General features: G+C 40.8%; 1 protein-coding gene and 1 long non-coding RNA gene across 2 annotated transcripts in view; one reads left to right on the top strand and one right to left on the bottom strand.

Annotated features, from left to right (window-relative positions):
* DPP10 (dipeptidyl peptidase like 10) overlaps positions 1–17,038 on the top strand; it is a 567,120-nt gene that overhangs the window by 53,833 nt on the left and 496,249 nt on the right. The gene's annotated exons all lie outside the window — the stretch shown is intronic.
* The window catches only part of LOC308068491, a 75,772-nt gene continuing 64,942 nt past the window's right edge, over positions 6,209–17,038 (bottom strand). The window contains exon 2 of the long non-coding RNA XR_013929980.1: positions 6,209–15,061. This is a non-coding gene — a long non-coding RNA (uncharacterized lncRNA). The remainder of the gene's footprint in view (positions 15,062–17,038) is intronic.

The following is a 17,038-nucleotide window of genomic DNA, read 5'->3' as shown; positions in this document are numbered from 1 at the left end:
GTATAGCCTGTGACCCGACTCTCCACAAATCCAAATACCAGTAAATTTATTTGCTGCTTTTTCTGTCTGAAGCTAAAAATCACAAGTTTCTTATGAGTGATCCTTGCCAGGAGCCAAGAAAGGACAAAGCTCCTCTGTAGCACTGCATCAGTAGCTACGGTCTGCAACAATTTTGGTGTAATTCCGAAGGAAGTTCTATGCTGATATACTGAATGTGTGCATATCTTGTTCAGAACTGAGTTGATTGTAAAGAATGAACTCTGTGAAAGTATGTTAAAAATAGTTGAATAGATTTTTTTCTAATGCCTGAAGTACTTTTTACTTTTAAGTTGAATCTAACAAATGTCAGAAAAAAGTTGGAGAAAAGGTTTAATAAGGATTAGGAAAGTTTAAAGAGTGGAATTCAGTATTGTAAGAGAAGACCATTTCTGGTGTTGATTTGTTCATGGAAAATAAGTTTAACTCCTGTAACAGACTGAGTTACAATTTCCTGAAAGATCTAACCAAAGTCAGGGTGTAAATAGTGTTGTAGCCAGCAGTGATAGCCTTACAGGTGCATAGTAAACCGGATCAATGAGCTAAGTAATGTTGGAAGCTGATGTGGCTAAAAGACCCGAATGCAGCACAGGAGACATCAGGAACCGTTAGCTTGTGGTAGAGCTGGGGCAGCTGGTTATGGGACAGAGCAAGTGGCAGCAGCAGGTTTTTCTGATGGAGCTTTCCATAGATTGGTTTTGGGATCAATCATGTTTAATACTTTTTATTAATGACCTTGGCACAGACCTGAGTATGCTTATACGATTTGCTGAAGATGCAAAGCTAAGAGGAATTGTCAATAAGGCTTGAGATGCACTACAGGAGGAATTGTATGACCTTGATTATAGTAATAGAAATGAAATGAAATTCAGTAGTACGGAGTGAAAGGTCCTTCCCCTGGGGGTTCGTAGGAAGAATCTAGGCACTGGCTGGGGGCTGGTTTTGCTGTGGGGCACGGGTTTTTTAATGTAGTGGGTACAGTCAAGCCTTTTTATTCTTACAGTTGTCAACTTTTAGGCTTATGAAGCAGGTTTTGTGATTATGAAAGAGTTGATACATGTTGTGTTTTTAATAGTTTTTCTCCTGACAGAGATCAGTTGTGTGGCTTGCCTGATGTGCGAGCTGCCATGTGTATGCGTATGCCAGCACCTGCACCTGTGGGGCCAGTGACACAAAGGACCCACCTCCTTGTTTTCACCTGTGAGGTAGGGAGTGGAAAGCAAGGGGGGGGGAAAGTAATTCAGCGTTCATATACTCTAAAAATCATGAGATCATTTGCATATTAGCTGGATAGCTGCTTTTCCCCCGAGGACGGAGGGCTGCTGTCAGCCCTGGAGGACGCGCTGTAACGGCTCGGCCCGGGGGCAGCGCTGAGGGGCCGCCCGTCGGTGCGGGGGTTTCACGCCCCCGCGGGGGCTCCCCACGGGCCACAGCGCCTCAGCAAACGCCCCCCGGCTGCAGGGCAATGCGCAGCCCGCCCGGCCCCGGTGCCGCAGCCTTGGGTTTCCGCGCTTTTCCCCTGACAGCAGGGCAGCGCTCTTCGCCATTTGCCGCCTCCCGCCCCCTGAGGCGCCGCGGCGGGGCCGCTGCAGAGCCGGCCGTATCCGGCAGGGGGCAGCCCCGGCCTCGCCTCACGCAGCCCCGCCGCCGCGCCGGGCGGGCTGGCGGCCAGCGCCGGGGCTTGCGGAAAGCCGGGGAGTGGGCCGTGTGGCAGAGCGCAAGAGGAGGCAGAAAAAGGCCCGTGGCGCGGGAAACGCCGTGTTCTCCTCGGCCTTGAGGTGGGGAGTGGGCGCAGAGCGTGGGGCTGCAGGCTGCTGGGGGGCAGCAGGCCCCCTGCCCGCAGCTTGCTGCAGGGGGAAAGGCAAATGCAAGGCCAGCTGGCGTTCAGTGGGACCCAGGGAAACGGCGTAGGCATGGGGCTGAACGGAGCGGTGTGTGTGGTGGTACCGCGCGGTGCGCACTCGGGAGCCCCCCTCCACCAGCAGTAATGCTCCTCGGGCTGCTCCGTGGGCAGGCTTGGTGGGCCAGCCCATAAATAAAACTTTTTATCGGGACAGGACAAGGGCAATGATTTTAAACTGGAAGGACGTAGCTATGAAGTGGGTGCGAGGAGGACATTTTTTACGACGAGGGTGGTGAGACACTGGCCCAGGCGGCCCAGAGCAGCTGTGGGTGCCCCATCCCGGGCAGTGCTCCAGGCCAGGCTGGATGGGGCTGGGAGCAGCCTGGGCTGGGGGGGTGTCCCGGCCCAGGGCAGGGGGTGGAACTAGATCTTTTAAAATGTCCCTTCCAACCCAGACTATCCTGTGATAATAAATGTGTCAGGAAAAAATCAGAGTGGTTATGTTTCAGACTTAACATATTCATTAATGACCTTGACGTAAATATTATGAGTGTACTTAGAAAATTTGCTGGAAATGCAAAACCAGGAAGCTCTAGAGGAATGAAATTGCTGGCCCAGGAGGTCTTGTTCAGTTTGGGATGACCTGAAATTAATTTTTCATCTTTTTTGGTCATTGAAATGAAACTATACTTTTCACACTGTTCTAGTAATAATAGCACTTATTTGCAATGTGTTTTCCTGCCTTTGAAATAGTGCTGCAAGCAGGAACAGAGCAGAAAGATGAACACAAATGTTTGTCTATTTCTTTAAGAAAGTATAAGACCAAAAGAAACCAAATGGGGAGAAAGCATGGTCCAGCTAGTAAAGAGTAAATACCACGGGGAAGAAAATGTTACGTATTTTGCTAAAGCATCCCCATGCTGATTTATCACAATGGAGATTTTTTTTCAGGAGGAAAACTCAGGTTTCTTAAATTTCTGTTAAGGTCTTTAAGAACACATATGGTTGTTACTGGAATAATTTCAGCTATCCAGTGGAAATTTTGAAATGACTCAAATGTAAAACTATGTGGTGTTGGTGCACTTCCTCACCGACAGTGAGTGGACCTGTGACTATACTGCTTCACCTTGGATGTTCTGACTGCCAAGGGGGATTAAAGCCAAAGTTCTGTCCTCGCTATTTGCTTAAAGGAAGTCAATGAACACATAAATAAACCATTTTGTACCAAAAGAGATACAGGGGTGACTAACGTCTAGATGATGGGAGCTCCTGTTTGTTCTGGAGTTTGACTCCTTCAGCAGTCCAGGATCCACATGGCCACTTAGACATGGTAGATGGACAATAAAGCATGGATTTCTTTTGAAAATCTTGGCATGAATGGCAGTGGCAAAAGGAAGGGTTTGCTTATGGCAGGCATTTGGACCCCTGTGTGGAGTTTTATCTTTTTGCAATGTTTTGACCACTGCAGGCATGGCCACAGGTAGGAACCAACTAAGCGGATGTAAATCCCAAAGGGCTGGAAAGAGAGATGGGAGATCAATGAGGGAAAGGGCATGGAGGTTCAGAAGTAACCTCTGTAGCAGGTTCATATTCCTGCTGAGGTGTTGACCTGTTTTGCTAAGTGTGCTTACCAGTGGCATGTCATGGAAGGTCTGGTTGGGGCTGTAGCACCCTTGATGGCTCTGGGTTTGGATTTCAGCATACTTCTGGTTCTGCAGTCATCTGAACTAGCAAGCAGGATTATTTTGCTGGACTGCTCTGGGATCAGCAGAAGGTGATCCATGTTGGCTGCCATGATAAACACTACTTGGGGAGCACCCCAAAAAGTGTGATAGCCTTTACAGGACTTCCACTTAAGCCTTCCTTTGGTAAGATTTTTTTTTTTTTTTTAATTTAGTACTGTACAACAGATGTGCTTTCGTAAGTGTGGGAGCATATCTGGTGGCTTTCAAGGTCATTTTTCTTTATTGTACATTTTAACAGCTGTGTAACAATTCTTGAATAATGGATATCTGCTTTCTCTAGAGTATGCAGAATTGATTTTTTTGGTGAATTACTGATTGAATTGATTTTATGCTTAAGACAGTATTGGACAATTAAGTGTATAAGTTACTTTGATCTCTCATACTTTGCTTGATCTACTGTGGCAAGCTAAAGCTTTAGGCATATTTATCATGACAATTACAGAATCTAGAAATGGAAAAGGCCTATTAACTCCTCTAGTTCTCCTGACTGAACAGGAATTTTGCTACTTGTCATGGATTAACCACAGCTGGCAATTAAGCCCCACACAGCCACTTGCTTACTCCCCTCCAGTGGGGTGGGGGAGAGAATCAGAAGAGTGAAAGTGAGAAAGCTCATGGGTTGGGATAAGGACAGTTTAATAAGTAATGCAAAAGCTGCACATGCAAGCAAAGCAAACCAAGGAATTCATTCACCACTTCCCATGGGCAGGCATCTTCAGATGTGTTCAGCCATCTCCAGAAAAGCAGGGCTCTGTCAAGCTTAATGGTCTTGGGAAGACAAATGCCATCACTCCAAATGTCCCCCGTTCCTTCTTCCCCCAGCTGTATATGCTGAGCATGACATCATATGGTATGGGGTATTCCTTTGCTCAGCTGGGGTCAGCTGTCCCAGCTGTGTCCCCTCGCAGCTCCCTGTGCACTCTTAGCCTCCTCGCTGGTGGAGTGAGAAGAAAAGGCTTTGGCTTTGTGTAAGTGCTGCTCAGCAGTAATGAAAGTATCCCTAAATTAACACTGTTTCGAGCACAAATCCAAAATAGAGCCCCATACTAGCTATTGGGAAGAAAATTAACTCTATCCCCACCAAAACCAGCACACTACTGTATGTTTATTACTAGTTTCTTCCTTTTCCCCCAGTCCTAGACTTTTGCAAGGGATGTGATTTTTTAATTCTTTTTTCTACTCTCAGTATATACTTTTTTTTAAACACGATACCAGTAAGTGGACTATATTAAACACTTAAGTGAAAATTTTATTGAGTTTTATCTGCTACCCTTGTGACTAAACTTCATCTTTAGTCAGGATGGTTTTCCTGATATTCATATTCAACTCTTTGTTATAGTTTTGTTTGTTGCCTTTTATGTACCCTGGGAGGAAGAGGGAAGGTGGGGTGAGGTGGCCCTGACAGTTATTACTGTTAGTGGGGTGGAGAGCTTGTTACTAGGCTGGAAAAGAATTACACAGATGCCAAAGCAAAAGACAATAAGCTTGAGTTCATAGAAGAGACGAGAAGGGATTAACAACAGATCTGTCGCAGTGTGAAGGGTACTGAAGTATGTGTATTTTCTCTGTGTTTTCATGAAAAGGGACAGGAGGTGACCTACTAGGTGCAGAATTCTACCTTTTTGGGGTGGATTTCATATGAATAAGTAGACAGCCTTTTGTTCTGAATAAGTTGCTAAATACTTCTGCATTTACCTTCTGGACTTTTCTTTCTCTCTTGCTGGTACTTGCACAATCATGGTGTGGTATTATTCATAACACGCTAACATCCAGTCACTTTTTTGCCCTCAGTCTATCCTTCCTCCATGGTATTTGTATACCATTAGTGCAATATCCAAACACCTCACAGTCTTTATTGCTTTTTCCAGTTCCCCAGTGTATTAGGCACATGCAGTTATTCTCATTTGAGAAGTACAGGACTGAGGCACTTGAAAACTGGAGGCCATAAACTGAAAGATATTTAGGCACCTAAATGTGTAAAGCACCAAATATGATTTTCTAAAGCATCTGAATACATTAAGCCTCTAGGCTCCTGCTGACTGCAATGGAAGTTAAGTACCTAACTCATCTGGATGTTGTCAAAAAATGTGGATGGCTGCCAGTCTGTCTCTGTTCATACTTAGTTAGATAAATATTTGAAAATACAAGTCTAGATGACTTGCTCTGTGCTACACAGGGAGACCCCCAACTGATAACCTATTACATTAACATTTTTTCTTCAGCTTTTCAGTTTTATATCAATTGGTTATTCTACTTATAAGATCACTTGTAATACTTTCTTCTGAAATATTATAAACATAGTACTTTAGCTATCAAGTTTCTTAGCAATCCAGCAACAGTACCACACTTAGATTGAATCATGTTTAGATTATATTGCTCCTAAACCAACTATTTTCTTAATGGCATTTATCAAAGCATTTTTGAAGCTGTTATCTCTAAATGCAGAGTGTACTTCTTCAGTTAGTACTAAGTAGGTAGGAAGGAGATTTTGTACTGACAGGTTTCTGGATAAAAGCTATGTTTCATATGTCTGTTTTTTAAAAATCTTAATGGTATTTGATAAAGTGATAAAATGTAACAGCTGCATTTTATGCTCCTGAATTAAATCACTTGAGTCTGAGACACAGCATTATTGCATCTTTATTGCAAGGTTTCTGGAAGCCTCCAGAGAGTCACAGGTGTGACATGTATCAGAAGGCTGTGTGAAGCTCCTGCCAGCGTCCCCTGTGCACTTGTGTACTGCAGCGGCTGCTCCATGTGCGTTTAAAACCTCCCCCATGCAGGGCCTTTCCTTACTTTTGTCATCATCCTCCTGCCTCAAAGCAGAACAGGAATGAGAAGCAGACCCAGACCCCGGACATACCTGTTCTCTGGTCTGTACTTGCATTTTGGAGGTTGATGTCAGAGCCCACTGGACCAGCTCACCCCAGTTCCACCTCCAAACCCCATGGCTGCAACAAATCAATGCCTGGCATGGGCCTTCTGCCATCATCTCTGTGGTGCATGGACTCTCTTTTAGACAAAGATCAGTCATGGGCCTTAAAACCTTCACCCCCATGTGTGCCCCAAGAACAGCTGGAAAAGCACCTGGCAAAGACCATCCTGGCTTCTGGCCGTGTCTGGGATGTCCTGAAATGCGGCATTTAGCTGTGCCTGAGTCACGGCTGGGCTATCTGAGCCTGGGGTGAGGGCTCTGGGCAAAAAAGGGACAGGGTCAGGAAGTGGCACTGGTGGTTGCTCTCCCCGGATTACCCCCAAGAAACTGCTGGATTTGGTTTCTGCACTATTGTTTATAAAGCATTAACTGTATCAAGCATCAGAAACATTCAGCTGTAAGGACCTTGCCTTCTTGTGGTTAAAGGGCTAAAAAGCAGCTACAGGTGTTAGACCAGTACCACTTAATGTAATTTCACTTTAGACTGAACTCCAGCACCTCGTGGTTTGGAAGCAACAGCAACACCTGTCCCCTTTGCTGCCAGTACTGGCCTCTGTGTGCCCAGTGGGGCTTGTTTGGTGCTGGCTTTCTGATCTACCACAAAGATAACGCAATTAAAAATTGCCTGCATATGTTTAATTTTGTAGCTTCCTTTTGTAAAAAAGCCAGTTCACTCAAAATGATTCCTGAGGGTGTGCTGATTTTTGTTGTTTCATATTCAAACATTTAAAAATTTTTTCCTCCTCTGTATCACAGTGTGGAAAGGACTTGCACTGCAAAAGTAATGATGAAGGGGCTGCAATTTACTAAAAGAAGCACCAAGTCACTTTATCAAGCAATAATTTGGTTTACAAGTGGCTAAAACATGACTGAAATAAAAATAATTTATAGCAGCAAGTAACACTTCTGCCATTGAATTCAGATCTATTTATAGCCTACAGTGTTAAAATTTCAAGTAAAACCCCCACATTTTCTATTAATTGTAGAGTGGAAAGTGAGTAGGTATTTCATTAAAAGAATATTATTTTTTTACTAAGAAAATTTCTTCCTAAACTACTGGAAGTAGTTAGCACTGTATTTGATTTTAACCACCTATAGGACATGTAAAAAAAAAAAAAAATCAATGTTAAAGAGTTTTGTGGGTAATCCCTTCATATTGAACTGAACTCGCACTTCAACTTGAAATAGCTAAAATCTGCTCTGGCAGTGGATTGTTTTCATAGCTTTGTGTGGATGGAATTTAGGGATTTTTTTAAATGATTGAATAACTTTTTCATGTCTTCTGCTGTTGGAACAAATCTGAATATATCTTTTAGTCACATTCTTAAGAAAGGCTGTTTCTGAAATGAAGAAATGAAGAAAATCCAAGCTGTGAAAACTGACTGTGCCTTCCAGTGGCAACACGGTACAATTCAGCTTTCCTGTCTGCTGGAAGGCATATGATTGGAACTCAAGTGAGTAATAGATTATGGAGAGGACATTTTCTGCGCAAAACTCAGATTTTTCTCAGCTCTGAAAGCATTGGCACCACTTCAATAAAGAAAATCAGCATCTTTTCCTTTTTCTGCATGTGGCTTTCATATTTAATGATATTTTTATGAGTATAAAGACAACAGCTTCAGTCTTTTGTCTTTTGGAATTCAACTCTGGTTTTGTTATAAAATGGGTATATAACGTGACATCATAATAGAGTACATTAAATGTGTCTTGGCTCTGGATGTTGCTGGAAGTCAGTGCCTATGATGATGAAAGGAGATGGTAAGAAATGTTTAGCTGCAGTTACACTGGCATTTTACTCTGACATAGCCCAGAAAAACCCCATACCCCTCCCAGAGAAGGGAGGGTGCCTGTGGCCATCCAGTAAAACCAGGGCATGGTTTGGCAGGAGACTGATCTGTCAAAAAAGACCAGATTTCTGCTGGAGTGGGAGAAAGAGAGGGGAGAGATGTTTCTTGGCAGCAGTGGCAGAGTTCTTTCCTATGGTGAAAGGCTGATGCCGCTGGCTATGCCGTGGACCTGGTGAGCTCCACAGTGTGGGACATGGCCACTGCCCTCAGGGGGTAAGACATGCTCCTCCAAAAAGCAGTTTTTAGGAATGAAATGAGGCTCTTATTTCAAAGTGCTGGTGGAACCCATCTTTTCCCATTGGCTGTAGATCAAGCTTTTTGCAGACTTGATCCAGGTTTTCGAATACCCTCCTGGAAGTTCACGGAGACTTGTAGATACTATGGTAGAAAAAAGAAGGCTGGAGCTAAGGGAGCTTCATGTGCACATCATTTTTATAATATTTTATAGGAGGAAACCTACCTTTAGCATGCACTGTGGAGGCTTTTTTCCCTGAGCACATTTCACAGTACTGTTCTGATGTCATGCTCACACAATACTGCACAAAGTACCAAAGGAGAGTGCATCTTTCTGTAGGTTGTTTGTTATCATCAGAGAATCTATGCTTAAAATAGAGGGACCAGGAGAGATTACAGAGTTAGGTGCAGCCCCTCTGCTTTTACCTCCTCTTAGGATGAAGTCTGGTTTGAGTTATGTTTTACTGTCTTCTGATTTGCCTGAAGCATTTCTATGGCAAGTGAAAACACTAGGTTATAGCAGCTGCTTTTTAGCTTTTACCATAAACAACATCATACTGTAATATCTAAGATAATGGAAGTGTTTCTTACTATGTAACGAAGCTCGGTGTAGTGCAAGGTCTTTAACTGCTCCTGAAGCCTTCGATGCAAAGAGCTGTTTTGCTGTACTGATCTTACAGATTCCTGGCTTTTAATCCTTTTATAGTTGAATAGTCTCTAGCTCATGAAGAGATCACTTATTTAATTGTAGAATGAAAAGAATGTGCTGGGCAGTAGCTGTGAGGCTCAGAGCAAATGTGGAAAAGTAGGCACCAGTAGCTTGCTTTGGAAATTACTTCAAACTTAACGTTTCACTTTTGTAGTAAAGGTGCAAAGAGATGCAAAGGTCCATTTGGTTATTAGTGGTCCTCACCTGTCTCTTACTTTGTCTCATGTATTTGTCATATTCCAGGTGGATTTTTTTGTTGTTGTTCTCTACTTGATTTATATCAGTTAAATTATGAAACATACTGCCAGTGGAGGCAAAAAAAAAATCCAGAAGTTACTGTTCTAAGTTAAATAATATATGCACATTTCGTATCCTGTGACAGAAGTTATGCCATAAGCTGAACTACCCAGAGGGGGGAAAAATTGCAGGGCGGTTGCTAACGCACCTTCCTTGAAAGGCTGTTGGAATGTCCCAACCTGTTGGAGAGCCTGTCTGGTCATGTAGAGGTAAAAATAACTTGGAAAGGGAAAAAAACCTGAAGACATTTCATGTAACTGTTTTGAAGAGTCATTGTTTTACCTACAATTGAGAGGACAACAGGTTTGTCTCAGTATTTGAGCGGATAAAAAACACCCAGCTGTTTGATTTCTTTAGCAGATTCATTCTGCTACATTGTAAAATGCTTTTAAGCTGTGTTCATATGTGGTGTCAAAATTACTATCACTTTTGTCTTTTTTGAAGATTAGAGAGCAAAGATTAACTTTTTCAGGGCTCAGCAGAGTACTTGAAGGTCGTAGAAATCTCAGATCAGACTGGGAATTATTCTTGGCACTCCTGGAAGGTGAGGTAGTGAGGGGCATATTCCTAAATATTCATGCTTTTCTTTTGTGGATGTGGTTCGATTGAGACAACCTGAATACTTGCAGCTCTCTAATTGTGAGAGCATCAGACAATTAGAGAAGGAAAATTTCCATGTGTGCCAGCAGTGGGCTCTGTCATTGCAAAACTATGAATATAGGTATTGCCTTTGACATTTGATGCGATGGCTGTTGCTGTCATGACGAGTCTTTTCTTTCCAATTATATTGCTGGATTTTGGGTCAGACAGCCAGTGCTTTCTTGAGTTAAAAGTATACCTTTATTTGTGAATGATAGAAATATTTCCAGTCTTCCATGTGTATGTAATACTATGGCAATAGTCTTGCGTAGCATGTTAGGCCTTTCCCTTTAACATCTAGTTAGATTTGTACTTCAGTGGCAATAAATAAGGCTCTGTATCCATAACCTAAGCTCATGAAGCATGCGTCAAAGTTTCTTTTCTGTTTTTCAAAGCCTTTTTGCCTTTTTTAAATGTCTTTCCTGACTATATGTTTTTTGCTCCTGCTGGTTATATCTTGGTAGCTCTTAATCAGCTGTCCTCATACACTTTTTTTTTTTTTCATCTCCAAAGTCAGTTACTCATCTCCTTCCTGTAGTTGTCACAGATCACTTTCAGGTGAAATCTTATGTATAGAAATTATAGCTTTGACTGCAGCTAAAATCTCTTGGTGCTATCAGCACACTGTATTCATGGGGAGATGCAGTAGGTGAAAATGACAGATTTCTGGTGACTGGAATCATAAAATAGCATTCCTGATGGCAAATATTTCTGAGTAGTCTTTGGGCTGTGGGATTTGTAGTCTTCCCAGGAATAGACCAGCAATTATAGAGAATGAATGAAGTTTATTGCTGTGAGAAATCCTGACAAAGAAAAAAAAAGTATCTGGGCATTTTTGTCTTGATTTTAAAATGAGATGTTGAGGGAGCTTAGTCAAAATAATGAAATACTGGACAACTGTACTACATTGCGAAGCTGATTCATGTAGTGCATCCCAAACCTGAAGGTGCTGTTTCCTGGCTTTGCCTTTCTAATTTCTTGCTGGTATGGCCCTGTGTAATTCTTTCAGGAGAGATGATGGTGCTTTTGCTTTTTTTTGTTCTTTGGGTAATCTTTGTCCCATGGAGAGTCCCACTTGTACCCCCTTCTTTTCTTCTACTTCTACCTATATTTCCTCATTTAATCTTTCTACTCCCTATTTATCTTTTCCCCCGTATTTTCTCAGTTCCTTCCTAATACCTTCCTGTTGGTTCTGGCAAGTGGTGTCCCACAGGGTGACATCATTGTGTGTGTCTCTTCTACATGGCTCAGATTTTGCCCTTTTCCCCCCCTGCCCTGTGGCACATTCGGGAAGATGCAGGTTGCTCACTGGAAACCTACTTCAGATATCCTAATAATATCTGAAAAACTTCACATCAACTAGAAAGCAGAAGGGGAAAACAAGGGCACGGTCATTTAAATGGAAATGCTGAACAAGTATCGAGTTGGAGAAATGAGCTTTAAAGTGCTGCAATTAATTTGAATTCCTCCTTACCTTGATGTACAAAAATGTATTTAGAAGCAACTGTTTGAAGATGCATGTAATATTTAATGATATGCATTTAGTCCTTCTGAAAGTTAATTATCAGAGAAGCCATTATAGCCAAGAACAACATATGTTTCCTCTGGAGTGCCTTTCTGAACTTGTTTAAACGTTTTTATTCAAAGATGCTGGAAATTCTGTCTAGTGTGTGATGTCTCCAGAGAATTGTAGGCTGATCTTGCCTTTCTTGGTACCCACTGCTGTTGGGTGTGCATTGGCAGGGTTTATCACCTTCATCTGTGTGGGGACACTTTCTTCTTCCTTTCTCAATTTGGTGATTTGGTAATTATCCTTGTTAGTGTGTAAAGGCAAGAAAATTATTTTTGGTGCCAGAATGGTTCCTTTCTGAGCTTTAGGTATTTTTACTTTTTGCTGATACTTTACTTTCAATCTTGATGTGCAATGTGCTATTTCAAATAAAACCACGAGAAACAGTTCAATTTGCTTTCAAGGAGAACAGTCTAATGTTTGCAGTGGTCCATGCTGCATCATTTATGGATGCCTGAAAGTAGATGCATCCCAGTCTTGAGCATCACACAGTGCTTCCTAGACACAGAGGTGTGATGTGGAGTTTGTAGGAGTAACTTGCTGAATTCCTACAACCTCCCACCCCCCCCTTTCCCCCGAAACATACCCCAAATCGAGCAATATTAGCTTGCAGTGAGGCCAGTGAATATATGCTAGGTATTTATTATCTTTGTTTCAACTTTTTCAGGGGGAGTATGTGTGCTGTTAAATATATTACAGTACCTTTTCTGTGGAGTTGTAAACATCTATGGCGATTTGGCAGGGCTACTTCTGTTAAAGTCCTTAGGTAACACAGTTTTTCCTAATAAACTATTATTTGTCTGGAGCCTCGTTGGTTTCACTCTTACTACAATCTAAGGTTTTTTTCCCCCTGAAAGTGACCCTCTGGGATAATTATGTAGTGAAAAAGGGCTCACAAGTTTGAAATTACTGAACCACCACAGTAGTTTTGAAGGTAAGAAATACCCAGTCTTTAATTAGCGACTGAACTGTATATTTACTAGTAAAGGATAGGTTTCTTTAAGATTAATTTCTTTAGAAACTCTGAGATTCAGAACCTAGTATACAGACTTTTAATGGTGGCTGATTTACCTTCTGAATGAGAACCCGTTTGCCAATAAAATTTGGTTGCCAGTTTCTGGCAGCAGTACATTCCTGTTGAACTGCTTGCTGGAAAGTTGTGCTCTTTCAGCAATCTCTGCAGTTACTTCCACCAGTCCAGTGCAATGAGATGTTCAGAATTTAATTTGATCAAAAATTTGTTTTTATTATAATGTTTAGAATCAGGAAGTAAATGAAGCTTCCATAGACACACACTGTTGAAGGATGTTGTTATTTATTCAGTTTATAAATCAGCCCTGTTTTGTGCTGCTGAATGTAGTCCAAACATTGGCAAAGAAAAATAATGATAACATACATCACTGCTGCATAATTTTTAGGCATTTTATAGTCTGGAAAATGTGGTGGATTCTATAAAAGTGACAAATGACACAACAGTGTAATAAATAGCCATAGTTTCTGCATTGTGAATTGGAGTTTAGATTCAAATGGAAATTATTTTTCAGCAGATTGGATACGAATTCAACCTCTCAACTTGTCTACACAAACTATTTTGATTTCCATCCATTTTTCTGTACTCTAATCAACGATGGTATGCGCATTCTATTAGCTATGAATACAGCAAAACTTATATTTAAAGGTATATGAAGTGAGTTACTATGACTATAATACACACAGGTAAGATACATTTTAATGTGTCTCCAACAATAGGCCAAACTGTCTTGACTTAATTCATGACTTAGATTCATTGTTTGTTTAGAATGTTTGGCTCTTATTGAGTTTGTAAGTGAATGATTCGCGTATGTGCTGCATCTTTATCATGGTAATTAAATCCATCTTACCAGAAAAAATTCTATTTCCACTTTCACTTAACATATAAATATTTACGAGAATAAAGTTGTTTGAAATTCTTAAACTTATTAAAATACAGGATGGCTGCTCTGGTGAACAGTGTTCCAGTGGTAGTCTTATTAATATTGGATGGATGGATTACAGTTAGGGATTTTGTGGTTTGTTTTTTTTTTTTTTTTTAAATTAACTGGAAATGCATTGGTAAGTTTTTTTCGGCTGCAAAGAATTGTTAGGCGGTAGAAAACTGTGAACCAAGGTTAGACTTGATACCTTGTGGCTAATTAAGCAATGTAATAAGTAAACATAAGGCTCAAATAACATCTGTGGGTTTTGCTGAATTATTCCATGAATAGCTTGGCTTACACAATATCAGCTAATTATAGTTTGTATGGAATATTTTCATGACTGCATAGTTCTTCCCAAATGAAAAGTAAACTTTGGCTGCAATTATGTTTCTGTTTACTAGACTAGAACAGATTCTTTTCAGCCTTGAACAAAATTAACTTCTAATGGTGCAAGGTTCCAAACTTCACTGCTGTGGCTGAATCAGCTTGAGTTCACGTTAGTGGCACAAAAGTCTTTCAGGTGGGCTTCATTTTAGGGGAATATGGCAAGTCCACATAATGCCAATAGGTTCCATGACAGATAGGAAAAACGGACAGTACTAAAAGAAAAAGGTTTCTAGTCGTATCAGTCAACCAGTATGGTTGGGTCACAACATCAGTCTGCAAGACTCTGCAATGTAACATACCTGAAAATGCAATACATTCTTTAGAGAATGTTTGCACAGGAATTGTCATATCTACCTGGGCTGTACCAGCTCTAATTGTGTGTTCTGCTGGTGCCTATTGTGAGCAACATTTTGGTCAAGAGAAAGGTTACAGGAGCTGTAAGCTTGCCTTTGGAAAACTGGTGCCATGTAGCAGAGGCTACCTTAAACTAGGAATCATTAGTGTTTTCAAACTTCAAAATTTTTATGAAATCCTTATTGTAATTCTAGATGTTTCACTAAGCTTGTTACTGCTCTGAAGAAAACCAACCCTGCGTAGGCTGCTCAAAATTGCATCTATGCATTGAGGGATGAAGTTGAGGAAGAGATCCAGTATCAACAAAATAATTGCTGATAGGGACTAGTGAACTAATATTTTGAAGAAAGTAGTAAAATTAACATTGAAATGGCTGAGGAAATCCATCAGAACATTTAAAAACAGCCTTTAAATGTTTGTAAATGAAGAAGAACCTATACAACTGCAGTGATGTGTCTGATTTTTTTTTTTTGGTTTATGGGTGTGTGTGTTTTTTTTTTTTTTTAATTACTCTCTAGCATAGGTAAATATGGGGAAATCGCCAAAGGGTTAAAAAAATGTGTGAATCGGGTTACTGAAGGATATAGGGAATAAGCCACCAAAAAGAAATACAATCTGCAGAAGAATGGTACAAAAAAACTGGAGAGCACAAAATTAAAATGAAATCGTTCTGTACTAGTGCTCTGTATCTTAGGAAGTTACAAGCAGCACAGTGCTTTGCTAAGAAGGTTGCCGTAGGCTTTCTATGTAGCAGTGTTCAGAAGCCAGTAAGTGTCCTATAAAGATGTAAAGCTTGCCATGATTTGAATGCATAAATCCCTAAGGACATGCTTTCTGGCTGTTTTGGCTGACAAGTTTTGTGGCCGGTTAAGCTCCAGGTCAGTAAGTCATTTGAACTTGTGCTTCATTCAGTTTAAGAGTGTTTATTTGAATATAAGTAGAACACTTTGACTCAAGGCAGAGTATGTGCTCAAATGTTCCTTGAAATCAATGTCATTTGTTTGACTTCAAATTGCCTTAATTTAACATTTTTTTTTTTCATTTAAAGGCAGTGCAGCCTTTTGAGCGTCAGTTTCTAAGCAGAAGCATCCAACCCATGTAATGGTGTCCAATGCTTCCCTGATCTAGGGAAATGAAAACAGTACCTAGTGCAGAATCCTTTGGACCTGAAATTCCAGGAGCTGTTAAAAGTATATTGATCACTCAGGCATATTTATGACCTATTGCACTTAACCCAGAATGCCAAATCCCCAATACTTTAATTTTTAACTGTCCATGACAACTGTGAACAAAACCTAAAAATGTGCATACATATATTGACTGTAAATGGCCAATTAAAAAAGCACCGTAGAAATGGCACATGTAAATAACGAATTTGGCAGCCTGAGCCAGCCAATAATTTGCAGTCTTCGGAGCCTGCTGCTGTGGTGTAAATCTGTGGCCTTGCACGCTGTCTCCTGGCAGTCCTGAAGCTGGATTTCAGAGCTGAGGATGGTAAAGTCCTGCTGATCTGCAGGAGGGCTCTGGCTCTGTTGCTGTCTGCTGACACTGGTAGCCAGTGCTGCCTCATAGTTTGAGACAAAACTGCAAAAACAACCTGGGTAACAGAGCAAGTGATGTTGTTGTTGTTCAGCTTTTGTGGTAACAGTGTGGTACATTGTAGTATTCCTATAGTATATATTTAGATACTCTTTTTGCATACCGTTTTCCTCTCTAGAACAGTAGTATGTTTCTAGATAGATGCTAATACTTTTGCTTCCTGTATCCAAACCTGGAAATATGGCCTCAGTCCAGAGGCAGCTGGGAGATTTTTTAAGAGTATTTCATGTTGCATTTCTACAGCTAAGAGGCAAAAAGGAGCTACTTACTTTGTAAAGTAACGTACAGCAATGCAACCTGAAAGCGCAACTTTTTTGTGCTATTTGCAACTGCCGTACAAGAAGATGCTTGTGTATCTTCTTTTATGTTTTTGAAGATTTATCACAAAATAAATTTCTACAGGTTGAGAGTTAAAGCTACCTTTTATTCTTGTAGCTGCAAGTTGTCAGTGAAATGAAAGCTCATTCAGTGAAACGGTTCTTGAAGACTTTAATTTTTTTCCTTCTAGGAGGCTTGCTGCATGTAAAGAGTTGTTCATTAAGTATGAAAAAGAACATCTTCAAATGTTGATGTTACTGGGTTCTTTTGAAGTAAAGGGCAATTCACCCTGCTGCTCTGTTGCTTATTCGCTACTAATTTGCCTTGAATCAATGATCAAATGTATTTAAATATGTAATGAATTATTTTGCTTTAAGAAATATCTTCATGCAATGATTAGCTGTTTTTATTTTTGCTGCTATTTTAGATTATTTTTTATTTTAAGAACTGGCAAAGATGTCACTCTTTCCCCATCTTGCAGCTGTGTCTCACTTGATGGCAATTCTCATTTCTGTTTTTCAAAGCAATACTGAAAAGTAACAATGTGTGCTAGTACCTTACTTTTTCATA

The sequence above is a fragment of the Falco punctatus genome (genome assembly GCF_963210335.1).
Source record: "Falco punctatus genome assembly, chromosome: 8".
Classification (NCBI taxonomy): Eukaryota; Metazoa; Chordata; class Aves; order Falconiformes; family Falconidae; genus Falco; species Falco punctatus.
This window is presented reverse-complemented; position numbering and strand designations above follow the sequence as displayed.